This window comes from Atractosteus spatula, chromosome 4 (assembly GCF_055471065.1).
Source record: "Atractosteus spatula isolate fAtrSpa1 chromosome 4, fAtrSpa1.hap1, whole genome shotgun sequence".
In the NCBI taxonomy this organism is placed as follows: domain Eukaryota; kingdom Metazoa; phylum Chordata; class Actinopteri; order Semionotiformes; family Lepisosteidae; genus Atractosteus; species Atractosteus spatula.
This window is the reverse complement of record NC_142709.1, coordinates 72,269,103-72,279,056: the sequence shown is the minus strand read 5'-3', so window position 1 is coordinate 72,279,056 and position 9,954 is coordinate 72,269,103.

The following is a 9,954-nucleotide window of genomic DNA, read 5'->3' as shown; positions in this document are numbered from 1 at the left end:
TCCAGTCAGTTTCGGTGCTGTGTCTGTGGAGGTGAAGCCAATAGGAAACACTCAGAGAGCTCACTATGATGAGATTATAATTAAATATCAACAGCCTGCTCCAGAATTTATGTAAGAAAAGGCAGATTGGAAACAGGTCGGTGGTTGTGAACTTCTTGAGGGTCCAGACCAGGTCTTTTTTAACACAGCTGAGGGCTCTGGGCCTCCGGGTACAAGGCCGTATTTTCGGGACTCAGCGATGAGGTTAATAGCAAAAGAGCGAAGAGCGGAGAAGCTAGATTTGAGCAGGGGAGCAGGAACAGAGACTGGGACACGTCTCCAGGCAGCAGGTCTCGGCTTGTCTGCCAGCTCGGTCACACAAGCAGCAGCAGGGAGAGGAGAAGCTGGGAAAGGGGGGAGCAGGAGTGGCTGTAGTTGTCATGACTGCAGGAGTTGAGGTCAGCTGCTGGGTATGAATACGATGCATTTTCTCAGGAAAGAACTGCATGACTGCGCTGCAGTGTTCATCACAGGGAGGAAAAACAGACGTCATCTAGTCAAAGTGTTTTATCGAGAGTGGAGAAAAGGACAGAAGGGTGCCTGCAACCTCTTTTAATAAGTTCTCCTCATTACCATCTTTGTCTTGAACTATAATTGAAGTGTCTACATTTATGCTGCCTCATTAAAAGAGTGTTATGAGAGTGCTAAGACACCATTTCTGTTATGCCATTTTTTACTGTCCTTATTATTTTAATTAATACAAATTTCCACTAACATTGTGCAATATTTGGACAGCAGCTCCTAGAGAATTCATTATTCTTGTTGAATGTAATTTTGTGCCCAGCTATTCTAGGCCTCACAGTAATTACACACTTGTGCAAGAATTAACGAGTAAGAAGTGCTTCCACGTGGTGGAACATACTGTTACCTCATTGCCTAACACAAAGTTCTACATTGACCAATAAGATTCTGTTTCCTAGGCTTTTTTCACTTGTAATGTCCTTTCTAAGGAAAAGATGTGACTACCACTGACAGTGCCGGTGCAGACAGTACTGGTGCAGACACTACTGGCACGGACACTGCTGGTGCAGACAGTACTGGTGCAGACACTACTGGCACGGACAATGCTGGTGCATACAGTACTGGTGCAGACACTACTGGCACTGACACTACTGGCACGGACACTGCTGGTGCAGACACTGCTGGTGCAGAAAGTACTGGTGCAGAAAGTACTGGTGCAGACACTGCTGTAGATCTTCCACTGTTTGCCCCTGCCTAGTTCAATGATTCTGTTTCCATTCCATTGAGGCCCCAGTGGTGTGGTTAGGGTGAGCCTTCTGAATATCGTTTTCTTGGGAACATGGATATGTTATACACTCCACCTGATATCCAAGATATAATCCTTGTATTTAATTAACTCTGACCTGATCTGCTCTTACAGCAGCTGTCTAGTCTCACACTGCAGAGTCAGTAAACACGTGTCCAGGATATCCACCTGACTGCGCAGTTCTGCTTTGGACGCCTCCTGTGAAACACACGACAAGACTGGAAAGCTTCCAGCAGTGCCGCCTGTGTCTAAGAGAAGATGAAGATGAAACAGGCCAGCTGAGATCCCCAGCTGCACACTTGAAGACGAGGAAGAGGGAGTAAAGCTCTTTTTCCCTCAACCTTTGGGTTTCCAAACTGACACCCACGAAGGGAACAGTTACATCGCTTGTGTCACCCACATGCTCTGTTCATTGTGTCCAATTGAGCATTGTTCCTTTCCGTTCGAACAAGCAAGTCCTTTCTGCTGAGAAGACAGAACAGTGTACCTGATATTTCTCCAAAGCCTGGCAGGGTCTTTCTCAAACGCTTCGCTGCTGTCACGCGGTTCACACAGATGTAAAAGCTCAGCAAACAGGAAATACAACTGTGTGTGTGTTTTTTTACTGTGCTCTAAATGAATTGTTCCCCTTCAGCGCTGTAGCCCTTTTTTCACTCTGTCAGAGGCTGGAACTGTAGCAGGAAAACTGACAAGTATGCATGTAAATACCTTCCAGAAAACCCCACAGCGACCCACCCAGAGCTGCCCAGAGATGACAAGCCCTGAGCAAGCCCTGCCTCCCAGCGTCACGTCCTGCTGCCCTGTCCTCCCACACACCTCCTGACACCGTCTCTTCACGCGCCCGGCCCTTGTATGGTATAGAGAGAGCAGCAGCCGCCGGAGGAGGGGCTGGTGGGAGTTTCCAGGCTCGGTGTCGCTAAACACGCTGAAAGCCAAGAGAACCTCCTGGGGATGGCACAAAAAAAACCTTGTTCCCCTGCCCAGGCCCTCTCAGACCCTCCTTATCGCCTGCAAAAGAAAGAGAGAGAAAGAGGAAAGAAAGACTGGCAGCGAGGGGCTGAAACATGTTCACGCCTCCCGACGGTTATTTTTAGCAGAGATGTGATGTGGAGGTCAGGGTTTGTTTTATCTGTGTTTTTTTTTTTACTTCTTTTCCTGTGCATGCGTGAAAGCCTGTACCCCTGGGCTCCTCACCGAGCTGGGTCAGTGATCACGCCCCCTGCTGGCAGCCTTCGGGACAGGCGTGCTCCTTCTTCCTCCTTATCCTGCCAGCACCAGTCAGCAGATGGAAAGGAGCAAGAGCCTTAAGGATGGTTTAAATGCCACACGGCGGATCAGATTATCTCACTCAGCTTTCGGACTGCTCTCCCTTGCTGCCAGCTCTGTAAAATGCTAAAGCAGCGACAACAGCATGTGGACACAAGTTCTCAGCCAACTCTCAGACAGCTAAACGAGCATCTTTCTCACAACCATCCTCCACAGCCTTGCTTGAGTGATGCAAGCGCTGCACCTTTCAAATCCGGTCCAGCAGGCAAAGACTCCCTCTGGTCCGACCGAGTCCCTGCCTGGAGCTCTTCCTGCAGCTTCAGCAACAAGCACACAGGCCCACATGCCTGTGCTAGCAGACTTGCTGGCAAGCCAGCGCCCTGATCTTTCCCAGTGTAGCAAGGACCGATGAGCTCATTGGAGGAAGCTGTTCGGTGTGCTGCAGACAGAAGTGTCTGTGGTTTGTGTGTTATGTCCCACGCGGGGGCCAGGGACTCAAACTGGACTTCCTGTGCAATGGAAACCGACAGAAGAGCCCCCTCTCGCATGATTGGTGACTTACTTGTTATTCCCAGAGCCTCGTAGGCTCTTCAGATCTGAGCTTTGGTCTTAAAAGGGCGAGAGGAAAGACAAACTTGAAAAAAACTTAGGAAAATCTAGTTAACCAGGAAGTCTGGAAAAACAGATCACAGATTAAACTGCAGCCAGGAATCAACAATGGCACAGGCATTTATCGTTGCAGGGTTGTTGTAATACATTCGCACACGTACACATAATCTCTACAATGTACCGGACACCTGGATACCAGAATTTTTTTAAAAAATCAAAGTTTAAAAAATAGCCACAGTGTCTGAAGCTTCATAAAAACAAAAGCGCATGAGAAAATGATGCTTCTTTGCCCTGAGTGCTTTTAAGAGATGTAAATACCCCCACCCCATACACAACTGCATGCATGCAGGGCGGAGTGTTGCCTCTGGGGCTCAGGATCTGTGCCTGTGGCTGGAAGGTTGCCGGTTCAAATCCTGTGGCCAGCAGAGGAATCCTACTCTCCTTGGCCCCTGAGCAAGGCCCTTCACCCCAGCTGCTCCAGGGGCGCCGTATAAATGGCTGACCCTGCGCTCTGACCCCAAGCATCTCTCCCTGTCTGTGTGTCTCATGGAGAGCAAGCTGGGGTCTGTGGAAAGACAGATTCCTAATACAAGAAATTGTATAAGGGTAATAAGGTGATCTTATTTATTTGGCAAGTCACAATCCTCTCACCCCAGCTGGGGTCTCGCCCGCGGTCAGCCTCCCTGCCTGCCCGTCCCTGCAGTCCTGCTCTCCACCTCCTCCTCCTGCAAGCACTATCGATCACGAATTCTCATATAATCATATCCTCCGTTATCGTACGAGCAATCAACTCTTCTTTGCAGCTCGACGTCCTGCACACAGAGACAACATCAGCGCTCCTTCTCTGTGTCAGGGGCGAATCAGTCCAGACCGGCCCAAGCTCACTCGCACCCCGATCCCGCGCGGGGTGTGAATCTGTACACAGCGCTTAATCCCCCTGCTGGTGCTGTTTTCTCTTTGGGAGTTTACCAGTGTTGCCCTGCCAGGAATCTCATCTTCGTGTCCACGGAGGTTTGTGAAATGACTGCCTCTCACCCTGACCCACCCTCAGGCGACGATATGAGTAACTAAAGGACTGCTCTTTGGAACGCTGAAGGACTGAACTCCATCAAGGTATATTTATTTCAATATAAATTAAATGTCATCTAAAATTAGCCTAAAAAAAATATTACGAGGGGACATTACATGAATTGTTGTCTTTTCCATGCAGAAATTGAGATGACTTCACCCCTAATTTTCTCATTTGCATCCTAGTTCAAGTGACAGAACTGCAATTCTCTCAAGCTTCAGTTCTGTAAAGACGAACTGTGCTTTCTGCTAAACACTCCCTTAAAGGATCTATCGAGTTGTTCAACTCATAAAACGGGTCTAATTTGTTTCTGCTCAGAACACAGCCAGCCCCCGCTGTTCCAGGTCCGCAGCCGCAGTCTGAGCAGACGTCTCTGTGATATATCTTCACTCTCGTTGCGCTGCTTGGTATATTCTGGTTAATTCAATTATTATTTAAGAAGCCACGAAGCAGTATTGGTTTCAGGCTGGGGGGGGGGGGGTACCTGCATCTTGCGTTGACTAAGAAAAAACGGACTCCCGAGAAAACTATTCGGGAACCGTTCGGGCGGCAGGCGAAAAGGCAGCCTGGCGAGCCGCAGCCTCCAGCTCCGCGCCCGGGACTCCGGCTCCGCGTCTTGGCTGCAGCCCTGCGGGGGGAGGGGGGGGGGGGGCGCCGCCCCAGCGCGCAGGCGCGGGCCTCCTGCGCTCGAGGCGAGTCTCCTCCTCCTCCTCGCTCCGCCATTTCGCAGCGCAGCGCGTGCGCGCGCCGCCGCGCTCGTGGCATGGAGGAGCAATGCGGCGCCTTTGTTCGCGTGTCGCGCGGGGCCGCTTCAGCTTGACCGAGCTAGAGGCCATTTTCTTTTTCCACGTTTATTGTTGGGGGTATTTTTTTTTTAATAAACATTTTATATGTCGCAGTTGTTTGTCCGGAAGGAGAGCCGTGTCCCAATCGAGCAACACGAGAGCGATGTTAATTTTTTTTTTCTAAAACTGGTCGTTAATAAGATTTAAAGGGAGTGTATTGCACATCCGGGCAATGTGTGTTTTTGGGGTGGGTTTCGCGCAAGAAAAAAAAAGGGCTTTTGCGATACGTGGGCTTGGAGCTTTGTTCTGTAGTATGTTGACGCTGCTACTTTGATATAATCGAGTTTTTAGACGTTCTGTTGCTCGTCGTTTTATATTCACGCTTCCTGTTCTTGCATCGCGTATTTCTGACCTGAATAGAGACAGCCCACGCGTGACTTACAAGTGCCGTTTTCTTTCCAGCACTGGAGCTGCGGTGGGTGTCGGCTTAGCGACAAATGAACGCACTCCCTCCCTGCGGACTCGTGTCCCTCCTCCGAGCGCCCTACACCTGACCTGCTCCGCTAACGCCGGTGGGGGGGGGGCGCCTGCGGGGTCTTCGAGATGCGTTCATGTGCAGATACTGCGATACCCGCCCGCCCCCGAGCGGCTGTGGAAGACGGAACCCTAACCCACCAGTTTGCCCCACGGCTAACTCGCGAAGGGGCGCTGAGGTCAGCCAGATATTCACGTCCCGCTCCCTTGGCGGCGCTTCGTCGCCGTCAGTGACGAAACCGAAGCTCTCGGTCGGGCCCCCCTTACAGACGGACACGATGCACCCCCGCACGACACACAACAAAGCGGACGAATCTACAGATAAAATGTTTCTTCCTCAAAAACAAGTTTTCTTCCGTGTTCGATCTAGACCCCACTCCCCCTCGCGTAGCCCATGAGCGAGGCTGAACGCACTTCCAAGAGCTTGAGGTTACAGCCCCTGAAATCTGTATTTCCCGTTTCTTTAAAACGACTCGCTTATCAACCGGCCGCCCCCGCAGCGACGACGACTTTCGGAAATCGCGCAGCCGTGCGGTTTTCGAGCCCGTGAAACGCGGCCGGGGGCGGGCACGGAGCCCCTCGCCTGACGGGCGACTAGCGCCCCCACAGGGGGGGGCATGTGCTGTGGGGGTGCCCCCCCCGAGCTCCAGGCCTGACCCCTGTGGGCGAGTCCAGCCCCCACTCGGCGGCCGGGAGTGGCCGCGAGGAGCTGATTGTGAGACCTGATCACGCGCGCCCCGAGCAGGTAGCGCGACGTGCCCACGCGTGTGGGCACGTAAACACGTTGGCCTTGGGGGATACGTTCAGTATACGGTGTGTAGAATTGCGGCTGTCCCCGGCTGCCTGAATGCGTTGACGGCACTTTGTACACGGGCTGCTGTTTATGAAACTGGAGCAGCCGCCTGAGACGGAACAAGTCGCCGTGTATCCGAAAGAAGGAAGGAGAGTCGGTTTAAGCAGCCATATTCAAATGTCGTGCGCTTGTGGTCTGGCTTATGTATTTTTTACTGGTCAATAGTCGCGTATCAGCATAAATCTTACACACCGGCCCTTGCGCCCGTGGGGTCCAGAGATCTCTCCCTGCCGGCCGGTCGGTGGGCTGTCGGACCCGGGGCAGTGGGAAAGAGCAGCGCCACCCCTCAAATTCTTTGTTCTCTAACCTCGCCTTCTCACAGGCTGCTCGGATTCGGTGTATACACTATATACCGTGATTGAAATGATTACTCGGGTGATACAGTCGCATCTTTGCGCCCGGTCTCACTGTTCCAATACGGTTTATTAATGAAAACACACACGCTGTCGGGGGCGCTGGAACCCCCTGCAGACGTAAACACGAAATGCCACCAAAAATAAAACCGGTTTGCTGAAAGGTGACACGTGGCCCGCGTCAGGCAGCCTCTGGAGCTGAGCCTTTAATCCCCCCAAGGGGACCCCAATAACCCAGCCCAGGAGACCGGGGCTTCACCGGAGCGCTCCGCTCCGCCCTGTCCCAGGCAGAGGGCAGGCTCGGGAGAAACGGGCTAGCACAGGTGAAGCTTTATCCCTGCGCCGAAAAGAGAAGGAGAGAAACGCAACGTTTCGACTGGGGAGCCTTCTTCGGGTGCGACACACTTGAACCTCGAAGTGACCTTGTTCCCTTGCATCCGGCACCGCTGCTCGGAGATGTCAGCCGTCAGAGGCGTGTTGTGGAAAGCAGAGATCGGGCACTTCCGGTTGCCAGAGGACCTCATATTTGTTTCTGGTCTCTCTATTCCTATACAGTGCGTTAAAGTGGGGCGCGCAGGGCTGGCGCCCTGGGATCACCCCCAGACCCGGGGGGGGGCGGTCTGTGTGGAGTTCGCATGTTCCCCCCGTGTTCGTGTGGGTTTCCTCCAGGTGCTCTGGTTTCCTCCCACAGCCCAGAGACACGCCGGTGGGTTCATCGGCTGCTGGGAGGCTGGGAATGGCGTCACGTCCGTGGGCGCCCTGTGATGGACTGGCGTCCCGTCCAGGGTGTACCCCGCCTTGTCTCTCCTCTCCCCCCCTTGCTGAATTGGATGAAACGATTTCACTTGAATCGCAACTTTTAGTCCTTTGCCTTCAGGTCAAGGAAAAAAAGGGAGTAGCTAACAGAAGTTTCTTTTATGGAACAATATCCTTTGACATGCTGTGTCAGGCATCACTCCTGAAGCGCTACGTCTTGACACTAATCATCACAAATAATCGATCGTTTTTTTGGGGGGTGGGGTGGGGAAAGAGAAGCTAACCCTTCATCTCCTTTCGCTCTCGACAGAGCAACATCGATACGTGATAACGACACCCCCGATCGAGTTCTGCACGGGGCTGCCGTCTCGTCTCCTGCTCCGTTTTCATCTGGCCGGACATTTCCAAGCCGAAAAAAATATCGTTACAAGTCTTTCAGGCTGTCCATCACTTCAGCAAAGCGGCTGCATCGTTCAGCTCCGCCAGTAGTAATCGGACCGATAATGAAACACCGTTAAAACGGGAGATTTAGCCGCTGGAAGAAAGACGCCGGTGAATCTACACGGGCTTTACCAATCGTGCTGGGCTGCTTGGTGTTTCATTTTTCTGACATGGAAGTGTTTGTTTGTTTTTTTCATTACTTTTGCAGAACAAAAACATCTAAGGTGTGTAAGGTGAGACGGCTCACTCCACAAGGCGGGGACGTTTCTGCTTTAAAACCGCGGGTAGCGGGTTCGCCGAAGCTCGGCCTGTACTCCTTCTCGTAGGCTCGTGTTATTTTTAGGATACAGGCTGCTCAAACGCCGAAGGGGCGTGTTGGAAACCCACGGGATAAAGCGAATTATCCCGGGCTGTGCGACGGTGGGCTCGCCGAAAAACGCGACGCCACGGAACTGTCCGCCTTCAGCCTTCCTGTGCATTCTGCTCTGCGGCCGCCAGAGGGAGCGACACCCCCGGCAGCCTCCCGAGTCGCCCTCTTGCCTCTAACTCGACCCGTCTCTGGCTGTAAATGTAAGGTACTGGAGAGAATCCCTGAAGCAAACTTATTTATTTTTTTTTTGAAGAGGCGAGCCTCTTTTAAACAGCGTCGGTTCGCTGAAAAGCATAACGAGGTCCTACGAAAAAGGAAAAAAAAAAGGATGTTTCTGGACGCCGGGTCTTTATCCTTGGGGGGGGGGGGGGGTCCTGCTTTTTTTACGGGGTGCCCGGCGCTTCCGCACAGCGATTCGCCCCGAAGCTAGAAAACGGGGTGCTAGAATGGTGTTGTTCAGGCAGAAGGGGGTGTCGCAGCCTGACGCGAAAAGCACCGTTTCCCTGCCATTAACCCGTTAAGCACCCGAGCTCATTTTCTGGTGAAATAATTCCCGTGATGGGCTCTGTGCACAAATTGTGTGTGTGTGTGTGTGTGTTGTATCTTTAGCAGTCCATCCCATCTCAACGAAGATAGTTCTTCCACATATTTTCCTTTCCTCTATTTAAGTTCTGCTTGCTCTCTGGTGCTGTTTCCCGGGGATGGCCGCCTCTGATCACTCTCTTGAAATATTTAGTCTCCGCAGTGCGCAGCTGCGGCCAGAAGATGGCAGTACGTCACCCTGCAATAAATCGATATCGCTTCAAGGCCCCCCGTCTTTGACAACGGGCTGTTTCGGGATAATAATGACCAATTATCCCTCGCTGTTGGCGGAGTACATGGCTGAAATGTATTTGTGTGTTTTTGGTCGTTTGAAAATCCCCATGAGTCGACCTCCGCATAACGCCCGTGCTTCCCTGCTGCGGTAGAAGCTGTAGCAAGACTTTTCCGCGTCAGCCACGGGACCGGGGACGCGCACGATCAAACACGATCAGACAACAAAGATCGGGATATCTCAGCATTAATAACACACAACCAACAGCGACGAGTGGCTGTCTTACATTCTGTTTCTCGCCGGCGAGAAGCCGTTCAACCCCCGTTTCCCTGGAGTACCCTTCGGCAGCGAACTGGGATTATTTGTGTCGTTACTGGCGGGCCGGCCAGTCCCCGGGGAGCGCTCCGCGATAATTGCTCGGCGGCAGTAAAGTGGGAATTCAACCACAGTCCCTGTTACACTCTACAAATCCAAATATTATTATACTCCGTCGTTTTTACAATTAATAAAACAACCCCCTTTCGCTAAAGGTATGTATATATCCCCGTTGACGCAGAAAGGCTTCGCCAGTGTCGCGTTGACTTGTCGATATTGGCTTCACTTTCACGGGCAGCGCTACACGGGTGGCCCGGGCTCGTCCGCCTTGCTGTCGTGTTCACTTCCAGCCCGCTGCCAATGCGCCCCTCGCTGCTACAGTAATCCTCCCACACAGACCTACGGCTGTACCCCAGTGACGGAGCAGCCAGGCCGGCCTGTCTGAGGAAGAGCTGGACACCCCGAATAACCGGACTAATGTGT